We start from the raw sequence: 21,154 nt of genomic DNA, 5'->3' as shown, positions 1-21,154 counted from the left end.
CTGACCCCAGGAATGTGTCATTAAAGTTTCCCCTTCCTGGGACAATGAATTCACGGTGTTATTATTTCAATTTCCAGGAGTGTATTAAGATCTGTTCCCTATCTTAACTTTTTGAAGTAGCAATATATTTTCTATAACAGTTAGTGCCAAAGGGAAGGGGGGGGGGGACTTATGTCCAACACAAACGAAATAAAAAAATCAAATTTTTCTTAATCTTTTTTTGACTTCCATTAACAACATAATATTGATTATATTTAATGCGATTCTGTCTGTTTTAATTACTTGGGAGTTGACCGTCTGGTTTTAAACTTTCTTTGCTTTTTGCGTTTAATTTGACTGGGAAACTGTCGAAATTGAACTTAACATATAAATGGATGGACATGCGAAATGAATGGTTTGCAATAAACTTTTCATCTGTGATTATTACTTTACAGTAATCTGTAGCAGATTAATAAAAACGAATTTCTTTCAATATTCCCAAAAAAAATTCAAGTTTTACTTTTATTCAAGTAATAAAGCTGTTTGAGTAAGAATGAAAATATTATTGTCCATCGAACTTAACAAACATTGTCACGTTGCAGTGGATTTTTGTTTAACTGGATGTACCCCGACTAGCTTTGAAGCATAAGATTATCTTTAGTATATGAAAATGTTTTCTTTTAAATGGCTAAGCTCTCATGAAAATTATCCACTTTTAAATACACTTTACAATAAGTTCAGAATTTTTAACTTTTTTGAATGAAAATTTACAGAAGCTGCAGCTTGTATCCACCTGTGAATGCACAAGATAAAATCTATTATCTCTTTTTATTCTGCATCTGGAATGCTGGGAAAAGAAACATTTTATTATTTTCCTTCACGTCTACCTGTTCCCATTTTAGGATGTTGTCGTTATTGCGATCGTATATTTAAATCTGGCACTGCTGCAGATTGATCGCTCGCGACGCAGCTCCGCACCACCAGCGATAACAAATAAAGTGCTGAAATATCTTAAATAAAATGGGTCGTGGACGATGCGAACTTTGCAGTAATTGTGACAAACAGATTTAACTTGATAAACATATTTTAACAGAAACAATTAAAATAATTACACACCTTTTACAATCGTAGCTACAAATGGCGTCGATCATCGACTAATGACAAATGAAGACTACCTAACAGCCTAATGCAACTTCACGAGTTCCTCTCACACTCAGTCCGTGCAAAAGACAAGCGATTCTATTACAGTATATTGGCTATTTATACCTTTACTAATTCTTGTACATTCATTGTCATTTTTAATTACATATCGTTTCTTCTGTGGCGGTTTTCACATCCTCCGCCACATATAGTATTTCACACTCTTTGAATAATCATTTATAGTAGCAAAATTGATAATTATTATAGTTTCAAATTTAATAAACAAATTAATGAGATGCTAACTGTTGTCTGACAATTTCAGAAAAACATACACTTGTGTTGAACAGGAAAACAATAAAAGTTCTGCGAAACGATTATTTTGGCACTGATTTTTAACTACATTTGATAGGAGATCGGATAAAAAAGCTTTTATGTGGCATGTACTACTCAGAATTTCTTCTATCTGCAAGTAACGTCATTTCATACAGTTTGATTTGGTGACAGAGTAAGCAAATGATTCACGTTCCAGATCCGCAAAAGTGCCTTTGTTGAGTGAAAGACACTACCATTTCATTCTTATTGTCACCAGTTTGACTGACGGCCATTGGACGACGCTGCTTTTTGAGGGCATTCTTCGTCTAGCTGCTCTTCCGACTGATGCCCGATCATGTGACTTCTTCGCTCAAATGCAAGCTACAGAATCATCTCGCCGGCTGACCAAGACTATTTGTACTCCTTACGGCTGGAAGGCAAGCTGACCAGTATAGCGCTCAGCTGGACGTGAAAGCCTGCTCGCAGGCTAGTCCACAACACTCCTTCACTCCCTGAGAAAATTTCAGATTGCTGCTGTGGTGTGAATTAGTTAAAACTACATGTTACAACTGGGTACACCGTATCCATGCCCTACGGTGCACGCGTTCCTCTACCTTATTATTTTTAAACTTTTCAAGCTGTCTGTTTTTCTACTCTGAAGACGTCAGTACTGGACGCATTGCGACTGGTACACCCACTGCACTTTGTCTCCGGTCCATTGGCTGGAGCATCGGCCGGGAGGACGACTCGCAGCTGGTAGTGGACTTTGGACACACAAGCGATGACCAATATTAAAACAGTTCCTTACGTCGCTTTTCCCATTGCCATGACTCGGTCCTGATTTCACCTGCAGTATTGCTTAATAAGCTGGAATAACTGTTCCGTGCTGAATACGCTCATTCCGCTGTTACTACGTCAACTGAACTAAATATCGGAAGGGGTGGCGGAGCGGTTCTAGGCGCTACAGTCACAGGTTCGAATCCTGCCTCGAGCATGGATGTGTGTGATGTCCTTAGGTTAGTTAGGTTTAGGTAGTTCTACGTTCTAGGGGACTGATGACCTCACAAGTTAAGTCCCTGTTGTCGACATGGATGCTGGTAAGACATTGGTCTGGGAATTGTGAGACCGTATCAAACTCCCTACCGGAGTTCCTCACACTAGGCCAGACATACGAAAAGAAACGAGTAGGGGCCTTCAGTTTACATTGTGGTAATAGAAGATTTAATAAAGCAATTTATTTGCTAACTAAGACATGAATACAAGTCACATATTAAGTCTGCATGGAATAATAAATGATGAATGATATGTTCAAATGACAAAAAATATTTTCTATGTGATATAATTACAGTTTAACACCTTTCAGATTTTTCGCTTTACTTGTACTGTGAAACCATGCTTCTTGTTGAATTTCACGATTGTAGGCCAACGGGGAGGAACTTACCGGGTTTTGACCAGTGACTTACCGAGTATGAAAGTATTTGACTTAAGCGGCAGTATTTTATAATTGAAGTGACTTAGAAGCTCGAAATTTTTATACCACCAAGGAACCATAGAGCTTATAATGTATTTTAAATCTCAACGTGATACGTCTACCTTTTCTTGAGAAAAAATGCTCTTAACAATTTGAGTGACATACAGACAGATGGAAAACAAAACGATTCTGTTAAGTTTCATTTTTACAGTTAAGAAACTCTTGAAGATTCCTGTGAAAATGGAGCGGATCACCGCTAAGCTGCGCAACGTAATCATCATAACGTGTTTATCTATTGTCACAACCAGGTTTTCAACATGTATCGCATGAGTTACACCTCACCCTCTGTTGTTCGAAGAAAAATTGTACAAGCAATTTCTCGCGTGACATCGCGCAGAAAACGTTCACTTTTGGAGAGTCATGCTGATGCCCTGTCACCGTGCGAACATTGTCTCTTCCGCAGATAGGGACATTATGTTTGTTCATCTTGCAAGTTGCTTGGAAAGTGGATTCATAGAAAAAAAAAATTTAAATACAAAACCAGACTCCTCGATTTTTAACTACATCACACCTTTTCACTTTGTATTCTGGTGTACAGTTCTCCGCCGGCTGGAGTGGCCGAGCGGTTCTAGGAGCTACAGTCTGGAACCGCGCGACCGCTGCGGTCGCAGGTTCGAATCCTGCCTCGGGCATGGGTGTTTGTGATGTCCTTAGGTTGGTTAGGTTGAAGTAGTTATAAGTTCTAGGGGACTGATGACCACAGCAGTTAAGTCCGATAGTGCTCAGAGCCATTTGAACCATCTTTTGTAAGGTCCTCCACTAATCCAGGTTATCAGGGTTTAAAACAGAGCAGTTTACGAAACACCTTGCACACTGTAATCTTTGGCATGAACATTTCCCTGCTTCGTTTAGTAAGTGACTTGCTGGGACTTGGGTTAAGGCCCTCGTGCACCAAATCGACGCCTGCGTGAGACACACGAAGTCGAGCATGGCTCTTCCCATTTCCACGAACTGCCGGCTCTACCTACTTACGTTATCCTTGTGTGGTGGTTAATTCCTAAACCCTGCGCGATACTCACGCTGCAGTGTAACGACATATCTGGGCACCTAATAGCGGAGCACAGGGAATGCCGTTTCCTGTTAAGACGCCATCTTGTCAACAGACACTACATCTGCGCAGTAAGCATGACAAGTGAATTCGCCGCTAATGCTGTACAGTTTACCCATGTAAGTTAATAAATAGATTTATTATTAATTTTTAAAACCACACTGCTCACTCATAAATACTCTGCTTTATGCCTGCAACTGCGCCACAGTTCGGCTGGAATAAGACCATATTTATGAATGAAGCCACACTAAGCCAGGAGGCATGTCAGGACTACCTCAGATGCCACAGTCGTCGTTATTTTGTTCATTTGGTTCTCTAAAGTTCAGACTGTCCAAAACGAACGTCTGATGTGGTCTGTGAGCCATTGACAGATAGATGGCGTATGACGATCGGTCTATGGTGGAATTCATTACTAGTGCTGTTGACGTTGATGAGATGTGAGCAACATATGGTGCGTTAAAGAGAGGGTCCGTTACAAGTAACTTCATCGCCTCATGAACTGATCTACAAAGTGCATGATGACTCTTACCTGATCGGATTAACTTATGTGCAGAGACGTCTCGCCTGATTCGGCTGTTCCCGCATGCATGTTTGGTTGGTCCAGATCACACATTCTAATTTAGCGTCAATGGCTGGCCGTTAAACATATTGCCCTACTGACCAATTCATCCTTGATATGCACCTCGTGTTGCAGCATGATGATGGGAGGCTGGATTTCAGAGGGAATGACAACCCACCAGTCTCATTTTCCTGGGGTCTCAGATTTTACTGCGCCATTAGTTCTCCCTGATTAACGTTAAATGTAAGAAGCAACGAAAATAGATGCCTAATAACGTTTCCGCTGCTCCGGGCGACTGCTCCAGCCAACAAAACGAGCATTGTGGACCACGTCGCGTGAATATTGCAGCCGAAAGTAGAACTATGTACTACACAAATTGAGTCCATTGTCTGCATATCACTGGATATGCGGGACAGTAGACACAGAATCATTTACTTAGGAAACCAGGTACCATTCTGAGATTAGAATGGACCTAAGCTGGAATGAGAGCTGAAAGTACTCCCAAGACTGAGAGTGCGACTCCGTCAGTTATTTAATATTATAGCGTTCCAACGTGTGGGTAATCGCAGTCAGTTGGTAACCCTAACGTTGCGAGTTAGTCACTCGACCGGCCAATTGATCATGGACAGTCACCCAACACAGTATATCTAGGGCATAAACATGTGGGGACTGGCGTGGGCCGCTTCACGAAGGAGCATTAAGATTTCATCCATCAATGTTACTGCGAATACAGTGACTCTTCCGTACAGACGAGGCACGTTTGTAGTTGCAGCCCCCCATTGACGTTGTACTTCACTACTATACTAAACTCCCTCGAATGCGTCTAGGACCTTTAGCCTTACTAAACAAAGTTTTCTTGTTTTTTTTATGATCTGACATAGCCACTAGTGTTTTACACTTCGGCTACGTTTCATCACGTCTGTTACATAAGTCTTCCAGTTACTATCACTTAACGTAACCATTTGATGTGTAGGAACTAGTCAACATAAATGTCATTGACATCAAACTGTTATATTAATTTACGTCGTGCTACATTGTACCAGCTGACAGTTGTGGAAACAAAACATAAAATACGACAGCAATACTTTCCCCCATAAATGCACTGTCAAGGAACCACCACTGTGTCTTCAGTTTATGAGCCGCACAAAAACCCGCCTATATATACCACTGCACTGCTTGTCGGGGTCAGCTGTGACGGAGTGGAGAACAGTAGAAAATCGCTGGACTGAGTCTATATGCACAGGTATATCGTTTCCTCCGCGCTGTTTACACCTGTTAATTGTTTGATGGCTATTCGTTATCAAAGTAACTTGATTCCATCCTGACACTAAACCTATATCTGTATTTGGTAGGAGATGTGGTAAGTACTCGAAATTCGTTGCAGCCATTTGCAATAGCAATCGCCGTGTTCCGGGAAAGTAATATGTATCACTGGAACTTACAGTTTATTCGCGCTGTGGTTTTTAGAATTGGAAGATTCTCTGATTTTTCAAAGTCCTCCAGTTCGAGACCCCAAACAGGTAAATCCATGACATTCATTGCTAACAGTAAGTCCCTTCCACTGAAAGTGTATGCCTTGTTTCCGTCACGGGCAGGTTGTGTGTTGCTATGGAACCTTCTTTAAGATAGAAAAATTTGGCAATTTTTCAGCGATTTACACTGTAGAAAATATAGCACTAAGCCTGCATCTGACGGCAAGCGAAGGCATTCATTCCTAAACATTTTATACATACATGGAAGGCAGTGGCATGTGATGCATACAAGACGGTATACTGCTAAGGACACGAAACTTTCTTGTAAACTGTAACGTGATACAACTAAGAGTAAATCGGGGGATTTTAACGTCGTGATGCTAAATCGAAAATTTCTTCACTAAGTGTCGGGAAATTTGGCATTTTCCCCTTTTTCATGTGACAATATAAACCTAGATTTCAATACTTATAGTGCTGAGGTTCGCATGTAATCCTAAAATGATTCATGTGAGAAACTGATGCCGTAGCTGTGACATCAGACGGCTTGACGCTAAGGTGAAGGGAAAATAGAGAGATTTGATGATGACGTCAACATACATGCTTACTATAGAACTGTGTCGTATTATCGAGTATTAGTTCATGTGCTGCGACGATAATGGAAAGACAACCAGATATTATGGTCATAATGTGGTAATTTTCCATAACATTAGGTTCAGATACAATTTTCTTTTCGCTTAATTTTAAATAGAGAAGTATTTTTGTACTATAAATGAACAGTAGTACGTGCTGGTCGCAGGGTGCATAAATGTTTTGTGAATGCACAATTTTCGCATATTGCCTACCAAGTTCTGAATTTATAACATACAACGGCAAACATCCTATCGCCAGTGCTAGTCTTAGTGATTAAAGTTCGTCTCCAGATATCACTAGCTTAGTCTCCCTCGACCTGAAAATATTCCACGCTGCATTTCTATTTGCGACAGTCACGCACACCGTCAACGGAATCGATCGTTACCCTCAAGGTTTTCCTGAAAGTGAAACAGTTCTAGCAGTAGTACTGAATTTTATGCTGTCACGATTTCTTAATACTTGTTTTATTGTGTGACTAGATTTCGTGACATTTTTCCAAATTCAGTGTCAGGATTTTATATTAATTTCTTCTACTGTTCTCCCAGAAAAGACATTCAATTCGATTTTAGCCTGGCGGGGTGGCCGAGTGGTTCTAGGCGCTACAGTCTGGAACCGCGAGACCGGTATGGTCGCAGGTTCGAATCCTGCCGGTGGCATGGATGTTTGTGATGTCCTTAAGTTAGTTAGGTTTAAGTAGCTCTAAGTTCTAGGGGACTGATGACAACAGATGTTAACTCCTATAGTGCTCAGAGCGAGCCATTTTAAAGAGCCAATTGGACATAATTTGACACAATATCTCCCAGAAGGACATCCAACAACTGTTCCAATTAATGCAAAGCCGGAAAACTGCTTGCATATGGGGTCGAGGTGAGCAATGAGTTACTGGTTTCCTCAATTTGTTCAGCTGTGTGTCGGGGGCAAATTATCCTGTTTTTCAGCAATTGTAATCATTTGTTTATCTGTATATATATCAAGCCTAGTGATTTGCGTCCTGTTCCGATAATTCCTTCATGCTGGGCCTTTTTATCTTAGAGAGTACTTCCAATTAAAATCGAACATATTAAACGGAAATCTTGACAATTCTATATATAGTAAGTTACTGAATCTGCACATATAAATAGTAACGCATGCTATAATTAATCCAATCCTGTTATCCTGTTCTCACGATCCCTGAGTGTGTGTGAGCGGGAGGAGGTGGGGGTGGGGGGAGGGGGAGGTTGTAGCACGTTTCTACTCATTGAAAGCTAGTATTTGTCGAAACTTTGTAGGTAGGATTTCTCAGGATAGTGTATGTCTACCTTCGAGGGTTAGCCAGCTATTTTTCTTCACATATCAGTGTCACTCTCTCAGACGAACCTGTCACCATTTGAGACGTCCTTCTTTGATGTACTCAGTATCTGCTGCACTGTCCTGATGCGTCCGTACTTTGGTTTGGCAAAAGCCAGCGGGTTGAACAGTGCTAGTGGGTATCGACGAAACTTATTGGCTGCTAATGTGGTGATTTCAGGTGGTGCTGGTGTCAGCGATGCTGATGGTGTCGGTCTTTACGCTGGCGCAGCCTGCGGACGCCGCTGCCCTTGGCGGAGCGCATGCTAAGGAGCTGCCGCCGTCGGTGGATGAGGATTCCCTAATTGCTGTCGATTTGTCGGGCGCCGTGGACGGCATAAGTGACGTCGCTCATCATTTTCTCGGTACCGGCCTCTTCGACTTGAACACGCGCAGTGGGAAAGCTCCGGCAGGTCGGTCTGCTCACAGTTCCATCAAGAGGCGTCACTCGTAATCGAGGAAATGACATTAGCACTTCTGCACGCGGGCTAGCGTGTGCAACAATGGTTATGAATAAAATACTGTTGTACTGATGGCTTTTACATCTGTTATTGTTCCTACAATTATTTCCTTGTCAACTTTACAATCACTGTTATATGAGCTATTTAGCAGACAAACGTCTTAGAAAACTGCGACGCTAAAAATACAGTTCTCTGCAGATACCATTGTACAACAGATTATGTGTAGAGAATTACAAAATTATTAGGATCACGAATGTCAATACCCTCGGAATCTCAGATTTCACTACATTATTGGTGCTCCACCGGCAGCACTCAGACAACTATACACAGACGATTAGTTATTGTAGTTGTACGTTGAAATATGTACTAACTGCTCTACATCGACTTTAACATTCAACTCTTGTCCAGATTATAAACACACTGAATAGTAGAAATTATATTACTTCCGTTTCACAACATTTTATTTGTGCACATAGGCACACTATTGTCTCTGTAATTGAAACAGCAATAAGGATACAAATGGGTAACACGAAGTCCATACAACATATTAAATACAAAACAGGACATAAATTATGGTCTGAAGCCTCTACGTGCTCCAAACCTTGTCGGTCAGCGCCACTCCACGTGCTTTATATTTGAGCAAATGAAAAAAAAAGAAGAAAACACCACACAATTCCTGTCGGTTCGTGATGAAGTGTTTGACGACCAGCTTTATAGGCCACAGATTCGATGGTTGAGATATGAGGATGACGTGGACCGAGAGTCAGTGGTAAACGTCGTTCTATGAAACGTTTCCTCATCTCTAACCGTTTTTTGTGCCTGAACATAGTACACTGAATTACCTGAACAAGAGGCTGCATCAAAGAAATCAACAAGCTTCGATTAGGCGTATGCTTCTGGGGCTCCATATCTTGGTATTTAACTCAAAGCTAAGACACTTGAAGAGAGAAATGTCGTCAAGGAATGGAAGAAACGAACAGTTCCAAGCATCTCGTTCATGTTAATTCATGGAATACGCGAATTACAAAACTACTTGTGAAAATAAAGTACAAATGTGAATACAAAAGAGACTAAAAGACTGGTGTACTGCAGATACAGAGTAGGTATTCACTTTTTTTTGTTTTTCCTTTCGGTCTCTATAGACAGAATAGTATGATTTAAGAGCATTTTCAATCCATCCCGTGTTTCATGGGTTGGAGAGAAATATTGCAGCATGTCCAAGTGCACTGTGTTGCGTCAGTTGTGGTAGGAGCCTACCCCTAGGACACAACGTGGCAAACGATGGTTCCCCACAGAATGAGGAACCAATCCAAATTTTACGCAAATTAATTATAACAAGGTTTACGTTGTGCAATGGAAGCGTCTTATTTAAGTGATTAATCGGGATAGCCGAATTAAGCTTTAATCTATGGGATACCACACCACTCAGACTGGTATATTAGTTTAAAACTGGATCTTCTTCTAGTTATGAAAGGGAATAAATAGACACTATGACAAATTGATTTATTGACATTGAATATGAAAGGGACCCAATATCTTAAAAATAACGATTAACAGTCGGACAGTGGTGGACAGGAAGGATCAATCACAAAGCGTGTTAATAATTCACGGACACGGCCAGTGGCCACAGAAGTTCATCTGCCAACAGCCGGGTCACGAAGACACACTCATAGGCACAGGGAAGCTATCAACGACTATCTCCATTTTCCCAGAGATTTTATAACTTTGCACAATGTTTCTCATGTAAGGTGAACATAAATAAAGCATAGAATTGATGCTTACAATCTTTGTAGATGAACGTACCCCTTCCACCTTTGATAAACTTCACCTTCGCCACTCCGGGATTGTCTTCTCAGTCAGCAATCCGAGCAAGAAAAGAAAACCGACTCACACTTTTTACTCTCTAGTACACATACGCCAGCCACAGTGGCAAGAACTCTGGAACTGTGTTTGGTGACTGGGTGTCTAGAATTCCAGTTTGCTTTTCGTCGATTTTCTGTAGTCATGTAATGTCACTAGTAAATATAACATTTTCGGTGCACTAACTGTGTGTAGATGACAAAATGCATAACTAAAATGAAACTTACATAAATGAGAACAGACTTACATTAGCATTTGGTTGACATTACCACGTACTGTGAACGTTAATTACCTTCGTACAACTATTTCAGTCTCATATGTTTGACTACGTCTGATATTTGCTTTGGGTAATAGTGTAATCAGTTCTCATCCCAACCTATTGTCACTGCTAGCGGAAGCAATTCAATCTAAGGTTTTAAAGTGGAGTAAATAAACATTCCTTCCTGCCCGAAAAGCACAGGTGATAATAGTATACTTGAAGTGTCATAGACCTTCATGGACGTTACAAATATTTATATAAAGAATATACACAGTACAAATGTATTTTGAACCACATACATAGTAATTTTTCATACTATGTTTTATTTCCCCAGTGCGGTCGAGCAATTCAAATTCCATAGTAGTAGCCAGTAAAAAGTTACACTTGTGTAATAGGCAGATTCAGTGAAATATTTTTGTCACATTAGCACAATAGAAATGACACTGGTTCCACACCATGGGTAACAAAATCGTCTTACCGATAGCCACGAAGAGAAAACCCACCACAACAGCGTACGTTCATATGCAAACTTGCCTGATTAACAATGAAGAGACTGGCAAAACGTATGACCGTTTACAGAAATACTTCAGGTAGCTAAGGAAGGAAAAAATTTAACTGCAAAGGGATACTGGATTTCGATAGTACCAAAAGGAAAAGAAGGACTATATGTGCTAAATGAAAGGAATCAACGATCAATTACGAGTGTATTGGCTGAGAGCCGTAAAGTCCTTAAGCACACCCTCATCGGTTTGGGGTTGTGGCATGTATACATGCTCCTGACATCTGTTGAATTTTTGGTGAAACAGCTGTAGGTATCCCCGTAGCCTCACACACAATATATGTAAACTTTCACGAAATGCTGTCTCTCCGATTTCTCGCATATTTATTTCTGTATGAGGCCATGCACAAAGAACAGTTTTGTTGCTCTGCGCTCCTAAATTTTTTTCTGTGGTTGTCACCAAAATTTAGTGTCTTCATCATATACGTTGTAGCAACACTTCGTAATCGGAGTTGCATTGGCCGTTTTATCTGAACCATATGCCACAGAATGTACTGATCTGAAATAACAACAACAACTATGAAGTGAAGGGAATAATTAATTACAGCGTTTGTGTGGTGCATCTGGAACGAGTTCTTTATGTTTTGATTGCTATTTCACATTAATTACCAACATTACGACTGTCAAAAGTCACTATTGTCACTAGGCTCTATATGGAAATTTTCTGAATGAACGTTGACAATCAATGTAAATTTAAATATTAGTTAATATTTCATAGAATATGGCATGAATATTACTTTTTCATAGTTATTGTAGGATATTGAAACTGGGTTAAAAATTATTCAGACCTTTGAGACTGATGGTTTGTCTACAAATCTGATTGTCAGTAACGTCTATTTCCCTTCGTTAGGTGCTTATGGTTGGCACTGTCTCATTTATATTTAGCCTACATAAATAAAAAATGAGTAACATGTAAATATACATTTAAATAATCCCGCTATGCTTTTATATTTTGTACTAGAAAATCATGTACATTTAGTTCAGGGAAAAAGCTAAGTAGTGATGCTTCTACTCGCACCTTTTCATGCGTTTTTCATAGCAATAAAACGATGTTTGATAAACATGTAAGGATTTTAAAGTCAACCCCGTAGGCTGAGGGGTCAGCGTGACGGATTGGTGTCCTATGCGCTCGGGTTCGATTCCCGGATGGGTCGAGGGATTTTCTCCGCTCAGGGCCAGGGTGTTGTGCTGTATTCATCATCATTTAATCTCAAGCCGTCACGCAGGTTACAAAGTGTGGCCTGGAATGTAATAAGACCTGCACCAAGGCGGCCGTACCTTCCCCACAGGGAGCCTCCTGGGCAATGACGCCAAACTCTCATTTAGATTAGGGATTTTAAAGGGGGATAGCTTGTCATGAGGAACCAATGGAACATGTGAACCGATATCAGGAAACGTCGTTCTAATATGCCAGCGACAGTTCAAGCTATAAAGATGAATGCCTGCCGATCAGCGACCTATTTGGCAGCAAGCGTTATCTGTACGCTGACGGATCATAAGTGGAGCCCATCACTATAGGCAAGAGCGTCCATCACGTCTGATGACGTTCAACATGTCCTCGTTCCAACACGAATGTAGCATACAAAACCTCAGAGTTAAGCTGCGCTACCACGCATAAGAGGAAAAAGTACGTTAGCATAAGGTTTTGTTGTTACGTAGAGTATGATCTTACTTTGTCGTATCTTCAACGCGTTTCATTCAGACAATCGGAAATGTATCCAGGAAGAAGAGACAACTATACGGAGAAGCGGTATTTGCTAGGGCATGACTGATTAAAATGGTTGTAAGACAGGGATGTAGTCCTTCGTCCCTACTAATCAGTCTATATACTGAAGACACAATGACGGATAAAGACAAAGTTTCAAGAGTTGGATTAGAATTCTAGGTGGAAGGATATGATGGTAAGATTCATAGATGACATTCATATCCACATTGCAAGTGAAGAATTATTACAGGATCTCGTGAATGGAAAGAACAGTCAAATGAGTAAAAACATTGATCGAGAATGAACGGAAGGGAAAGAAAAGTAGTGAGAAGCAGAAATGACAACAGCGAGCTAATTAGCATCAGAATTGGGTACGCAAAGTAGGCAGAGTCAGTAAATTCTAACACTTAGGCAGTAGAATGACCCATGATGAATGGACCAATGAAGACATGTAAATCAGACTAGCACTGGTAAAAAAGGCATTTCTGTCCAAGAGAAGTCTACTAGTATCAAATATTGGCCTTATTTTTAGGAATATATTTCTGAGAAGTTTGGAAGATAGCGTTGTATGGTAGTGAGACACTCACTGGGAAAACTGGAACAGAAGAGAATCGAAGCATTTGAGATGTGTTGCTGCAGAAGACCATGGAGATTAGGTGAACTAATAAGAAACGAGGAGGTTCTCCGCACAGCCGGTGAGATAAGGAACATATCCGTGGTGCACTGCATCACACCAGTCAGCAGACTGATGACTCCAGAAACAAATAACGATATGTTGAATTTTTTGAGATAAGGAAGTAATTTATAATGAATAGAGGTCCCAAATTGTTATGTCACTCTTTATTTAAATGCAAATTCGCAATGTATTCATAATACTGGAAAGAGCTTTCGAAGACATGCAATATGTGGAACCTTTGCATATCAGGTGAAGAGAATAGCGCTGTAAATTACTTTTCTCATCCCGGGAGAAGATTTCCCATACTGTTTGCAAAAACTGTGAAATCATTAACTGTCGGTCAACAACAATAGAATACTAGCTGATGAAATGCAGCTAACATGTTCCAGGTTATATCAGACCAACATCTCAATAAGACCGGCTTCGCAGCACGAGTGGGATGACCCGAAGTAAAACTCTGCTAACACAACATTCCAACATATTTCACCATTTTTACACTTCTCTCCACATACTTCTTTAGGACGAAGTGTATTATACTTCTTTATAGGTTGTCTACGCAAATTGAAGTGTGCATATGTAATACAGTATATCTTTTGGGAGAATTGTTCTCCTTATTTATTTATTTATTTATTGTTCCACGGGAACAAATTAAGGAAAAGTCTCCATGGTCATGGAACGAGTCAACACATGAAATTATAACACGATATCAGAAACAGATAAAATGAAATATAAAAAAAAAACCACATTCAGGTGCAAATCGTAAGTTTAAATAAAGAAAATCAACAATGTAAGAATGGAATTTGCTCAATTTTTAGCTCTTCCAGGAGCTCCTCGACAGAATAGGAGTGAACCATGAGGAATCTCTTCAGTTTAGATTTAAAAGAGTTTGGGCTACTGCTAAGATTTTTGAGTTCTTGTGGTAGCTTATTGAAAATGGATGCAGCAGAATACTGCTCTCCTTTCTCCACAAGAGTCAAGGAAGTGCATTCAACATACAGATTTGATTTATGCCTAGTATTAACTGAGTGAAAGCTGCTAACTCTTGGGAATAGGCTAATATTGCTAACAAAAACGATATTAAAGAAAACATATACTATGAGGCCAATGTCAGAATTCCCAGACTATTGAATAGGGGTCGACAAGAGGTACTCGAAGTTACACCACATATAGCTCGAACAGCCCCTTTTTGTGCCAAAGATACCCCTTTTGAATCTGAAGAATTACCCTGCCTGTTTGTGCTAGGACCCTGTTTTGAACGTTCGAACGGAAAGCAACATTCAAAGAGCACGAGAAAAGTCTACTGTATCAGCGCTATAAACATCTTGCCACTCTTGTCGGCTGATAAGGTTTACAAAGGTCTGTATAGCAACTGAATCAGCTTCCCTAACGCCACGAGAGGGGTTTGCAGCTCTCTAACCTACATCTACACCTACACTAAACAACCCACATTACGGTGAGTGTCAGAAGGGTCATTGTGTACCACTGTTGCTTTCACCTTTCTATTTTCCCTAGCGTTTCATAGTGTAACGTCGCGAGTCAGTCCGCAAGAGTGTTTTAATGCAGAATGGGATCGCAGCTTTGGAGTCGGTGGCGGTGACAGGCGCTTGTATCTCGGCGTGATTCACTAGCATCTGTCGCTAGCAAGACCGTGGGAAGTGCTACTTGTGTCAATTACAGCGGCAGAGTATTGAAGCCATTAAGATTCTAAATGAACCATAGTAAATATTATTCAATTTGGATAAAACTTAATATGTAGCCTTTTGTTTTTAAAAAGAATTTTGTTGCAAAATCTCAGCTTTCTGGCTGCGTTATTTTCAAAATTAGAGAAAATTACCTAAAACATTCAAAATCGATAATTAGGGAATTAAATTCAGTTAGGAACTATAATAGTTTATCTTTTCGTATTATTTGAAACACAAGCAGAACTCTCAGTGTGCTGAATTAATTAATTGAGATTCTCATATTAAAATTTTCATTTTCTTTCTCGTAGTATAAAATTCAGACAAAATTATTACTTGTGTCTTATTCGTTGTGGGAGTAAATAAGAGTGAGTGAGAGTGTGTATGTGGGACATACGTTAAATTTCAAGATTAAATTTCAAAATGCATTATGCAATCATATCATGGGAAAGATGTTTGTAGCCACATTGTTGATGACGTGTGACCAAGCGTACTTGCTTTTGTAAGAAGGTAGCCAGAATAGTTATTTATAGAGTAATGTTTTCCTAAAGTTATATCAAGATTAATTTTCATTTAGCTTCCATTAATAAACATTATAGTAATAATTTGATTGTTGAAGCGATGCCAATGAATCTGATGTGCTGATTGGCTCAGAACAGTGCAGGTGCGAATATGATCTCGAAAGATTGATCTGATTGACTGTTTATTTGATCAGCCATTCAGAGTTAAGTCTTTCCTGCTCTCTGTCAAGTAGTATCTGCCCTGTGAGCAATGGCATTGAGAGAGTCGTGACGTAGCTTTTGAGACGCGGTCATTTTAAATGTGCCCGTCCGTGAAATGTGTAAGATGAAGAAATGTTCGGTCCTTCACGTTAAGATGTATTTGTAATGTTAGCTTTTGTTGCTACGAACATTTTGTAAAAGTTTGAGAGTCATGGGATATTTCGTTCATGAGATATTCGCGTGTGACTTGTTGGACTTTGAAAATTCTGCACAGCGATGTTCTGTGTTCTACTACTGAATAAATTTGGGGAGCAGTCTTTGTGAAAGTAATCCACTCAATTACTTATGCAACAAATCAACGTTATGTTTAGAAAGTGACTGTATATCCGTGTATTATTCTCGGAATGGACTTAGGAGAATTCTGACTCCTTTACGTGTGACATAAACTGGGAACATATAATAGCAGTTTTGCATACTAAATGTGGGCTGATGACACATGTTTAAGCAAAGAAAATAAACCTAAGTTTACCAGATTTCCGAACTTTCAATAAAGATCAGGATTCCGTTTTCCACCCGAAAATATATTATGAATGTTTACAAAAACAAGAATGTTTACAAAAACAATCATAACGAGATTTACGAGGCCTCAGTAATTATAGCTGTTAAAGGCTGTTTTCATCAACGCTGCTTTTTCATAACCTTGTGAGTTTCTACGTTGCAGAGTGAAGGAACACTGAGCAGATTCCGATCTGAGGTAGGTGAATATAAATTTGCAGCTTGCGTTAGTAAGAGTGAAACACAGAGGCATTTCCGTGGCCACACGAAGAACGAGGTCGTTACGTGGTCTTTTAGTGCGATACACAAGGGAGGGAGCAATATGTTGAATGACTCTTCTAGAAAAGTTTGCTCTCGGTATTTCAACAGTCAACCACACGGTGATGTAGAACATCTACAGAATGTGTACAAAAATAAAGAAAACCCACATACATAACACATTGCCAAGCCTAATACTGCGTAGGAATTCTCTTGGCATTCCAGTCTTCTAGCAATGCATAAATAAATTTCCTGTACGATACTCAAGGGGATCTTATTCCATTCATACTCCCTCAATAATATTACTATAAAAACTGAGATTACGGTCGTTACTTTTGACCTAAATATTACATTCAGATCCGTACTATGTTCTACCCAAGCTGCCTCTTGAGAAAGAAATTGCAAATTTCGTTATCATACTGTTACGTAGGTTTCAATGTGCCATAATGGTACATATAAAACAGCCGAATGAAAGAACAATCAAAGCACCCATACAGGCACGAATGTGCTTTAGCAGTGTATATTCTTATTTGGAGGATAGAGCTGTTCATGTATACCTCATAGCAAACTCAAAAAGTAGTTAACATTTCTCTTACCTGTAGTGCCTAAGTATCAATGATGCTGATAATATGAAACTTATACAACGTGTTGTTCCATGAAACGGAAAATATTTCGATCTGGTAGCTGTAGTCCTCCTTTCTACCGAGACATGTACATAACTTTGTGGTTAACCTGTATTTTACGCCACTAAGTCCTCCACTCACACAAGAAAATGTGCCTATGCATTTTAAAACACTTATTGAACTTTAATGAATACATTCTTCTTACCAATACATAATGGCAACGATTACTTTAAGTTGCATACATATGAATATCCTAGGTGTTTGTTGAACGAGAGTTCGACTGCACTGGGAAAAATACTATGTAGTACTTCCAAATAATTTTTTTATGTTTTGATTCCTTATATACGTATTCGTAACATCCATAAACGTCTCTGACACTTTGCGTAAACTATTATCTCCTTTGTTTTGACGCCTGGAAGTAATGTTTATTTACTCCACTTTAAAACGGCCCATTGAATTGCATCCACTAACAGTAATCATAGGCTGGGATGAAAACTGGTTATACCATTAGACTAAGCAGATATCAGCCCCAGCTAAACACATGTCACGGAAATAGTCGTTGTTCTTGTTGTGGTCTTCAGTCCTGAGACTGGTTTGATGCAGCTCTCCATGCTACTCTATCCTGTGCAAGCTTCTTCATCTTCCAGTACTTACTGCAACCTACATCCTTCTTAATCTGTTTAATGTATTCATCTCTTGGTCTCCCTCTACGATTTTTACCCTCCACGCTGCCATCCAATGCTAAACTTGTGACCCCTTGATGCCTCAGAACATGCCCTACCAACCGGTCCCTTCTTCTTGTCAAGTTGTGCCATAAATTTCTCTTCCCTCCATTTGTAATCAATACCACCTCATTAGTTACGTGATCTACCCATCTAATCTTCAGCATTCTTCTGTAGCACTACATTTCTAAAACTTCTATTCTCTTCCTGTCCAAACTATTTATCGTCTATGTTTCACTTCTATACATGGCTACATTCCTTACAAATACTTACAGATACGACTTCCTGACACTTAAATCTATACTCGATGTTAACAAATTTCTCTTCTTCAGAAACGCTTTCCTTGCCAGTGCCAGTCTACATTTCATATCCTCTCTACTTCGACCATCATCAGTTATTTTGCTCCCCAAATAGCAAAACTCATTTACTACTTTAAGCGTCTCCATTCCTAATCTAATTCCCTCAGCGTCACCCGACTTAATTTGACTACATTCCATTACCCTCGTTATGCTTTTGTTGGTGTTCATCTGATATCCTCCTTTCAAGATACTACCCATTCCGTTCAGCTTCTCTTCCAAGTCCTTTGCTGTCTCTGACAGAATTACAATGTCATCGTCGAACCTCAAAGTTTTTATTTCTTCTCCACGGGTTTTAATTCCTACTACGAACTTTTCTTTTGTTTCTTTTACTGCTTGCTCAATATACAGATTGAATAACATCGAGGAGAGGATACAACCCTGTCTCACTCCCTTCCCAACCACCGATTCCAACTGCAAGCTTACGCAACAGTAATCATTAGTGGAGGCACAGCATTTTGATTGCTTGCTTTGTATTAACACAAAATTTTATTTCAGCAGTTTTGTGTTTGAATTTGTTGGTGCATCATGTAATAGTTAATTGAACAGTGGAATTTTTAGGATTGTGGTATATTTTAGTGGCATGTTTTCGTTCGTATTGCGACAATGAAGACGTGAGCATGAAAGAAAATGGAAAATAATGCAGATGCTACTGCAAATGCGAACGTGGATACGGTTGCAAACATGAATGTAGGGGCGGTTTCAAATGCAGTTTTCGAAAATTCTGATCAGAGAGTAGAAAATTCTTTTGACAATATTGAGATCCAGGAATTTATGAACAATACTGTGGAGAATAGGAATGTAGGCGATCATTTGCCAACAATGCGTGAACAACTGTGTGCTACACACAATTTAGGACATGACAATAGAATGATGCAAACAGAACGCATTATGAGAAATTCCAGAGTTGCTTCCGCCTCAAAAGTGCAGAGTAATTTTGTTTTCCCCACTTTTGGTGGAAATTCATGTCTGGTTGCCACTCCGATAGAGCGGGGTAATTTTGCTTTTCCTTCTGTTAGTGGAAATCCAGGTACTGCTTCACCAATGAAGTTTCAAAGATGCAAACTCAATCAACGACACTAGCTAAACAAGTATATGAATTATCCATGAAAGTGACAGAACTGAGTAGCGGGTTACATACGAGGTCAGATGACACTCAGCCGGTACCGATCATGGATACCGAAGAATTTCAGTTTATGCAATGTTTTACACAAGGGCAGATTACAATTAATGAGCAAAGCAAATGTGATGTAAAAACATACAGGACGAGCTTGCCAGCATCTAAGAAAAGAACGATCACAGCAATGACATGGGTAGATCCAATAATTACCAAACTGGTAACGACAATGAGCGCGTTAATTATGGAAATGCCGACCACTTTTCTCGTGGATATGACACGTCTGCGGGACGTAATGAAGGAAACGTGAGACATGCTGTAAAAGAAAACTCATCCGCTAAGAAAAATGATGAGTTTGACTATAATCATTTTCTCATACTTAGGAAATTAAAAATTTTTCGGAATGCTAGTCACGAAATCAACCCTCGAAATGGTTACAACTATTTGACTATTCTTTACCACCAACATGGCCAATTGGCTACAAACTGGAATTCATTTGCAGTTATCTTGAAGGAGAGCCTGGAACAAGAATGCGCTCAATACTACGTGAATGTCACACATATGGTGATTTTTATCACGCATTCTTATCTGCTTAGTAGTCAGAGACTACACAAGATCGTGTAAAAATTACATAATTATGATGCAAAGCTATGAAAAGCCGAAATTTTTAACTCCAGTGCAATATTTTGAAAACATGATGCGCATGAACAGATATTTAACGAATCCGTACAGTCAGTCGGAATTAATTCGTATCTGTTTGACAAAACTGCCGATCAGATTAGGCCACATTATTTTGGCAGGTAGGTGCAGAGATGACTTGGAGGCATTCCAAGCTCTCTTGCAAGAATTAGAATTTGACAACTATGAAAGCACACAAAGAGATAATAGTAATCAGTATTGGGAAAATAATAAACCGCGGCGTGACCGTAAACGCGTATGGAACTCGGACGAACCTCACGCGCACAGGGCGGAAGAAGATAGGCGCGATATGCGGCATCGACCGTATAACACAGATCATAGACGCCAGAGAAATGATTTTTATGATCATAGGAACTCTCAGTACAGTAATAGAGATCACGGGCCGCGAGAGCAAAGGCGTTATCGAAATGAAAATAATTTTAGAAGGAATGGTCGCGGTAGGGCCAACCGAAATTGGCGCGGACACGCAAATTACAATTCGGAACGCGGTGCTCATGCAGAATACAGAGCATCGAGCCCACGTGACGGTTAACAAAGGAGGATGAGGAAGTGTCTTATCTGCATTTTCTCTTTCCGCTTGAGGCACAACAATCAATGAATTTGTCTAATAATTGCAGAGATAACATGACTACGTTTTACTGTGAAACAGAACAACCCATTAGTACAGGACAATTAATTAAAAGGAAAGTTTACCGAGACGAAGTAGATCCTAATGCAGGCACTGATGAGTTATTTGAAATATTACAAACAAATTGTGAAGTTTTTTCTCACAAGACAGGAACAATACATAACTTTGTTTATGAATACAAGGTCAAGGAACATGATAATTTTTTTGTACCACCATACGTCATCCCATTGACATACAGAGACAAAGTCAAACAGGAAATACAATCCATGTTAGAACAG

General features: G+C 39.7%; 1 long non-coding RNA gene across 1 annotated transcript; it reads left to right on the top strand.

Annotated features, from left to right (window-relative positions):
• Positions 1 to 5,770: 5,770 nt before the first annotated feature.
• Positions 5,771 to 8,539, top strand: LOC126278165 (uncharacterized). Its single transcript, XR_007550671.1, has 2 exons — positions 5,771 to 5,812; positions 8,179 to 8,539. It is a non-coding gene; the product is annotated as an uncharacterized LOC126278165 (long non-coding RNA).
• The last annotated feature ends 12,615 nt before the right edge of the window (positions 8,540 to 21,154 follow it).

This window comes from Schistocerca gregaria, chromosome 6 (assembly GCF_023897955.1).
Source record: "Schistocerca gregaria isolate iqSchGreg1 chromosome 6, iqSchGreg1.2, whole genome shotgun sequence".
In the NCBI taxonomy this organism is placed as follows: domain Eukaryota; kingdom Metazoa; phylum Arthropoda; class Insecta; order Orthoptera; family Acrididae; genus Schistocerca; species Schistocerca gregaria.
This window is presented reverse-complemented; position numbering and strand designations above follow the sequence as displayed.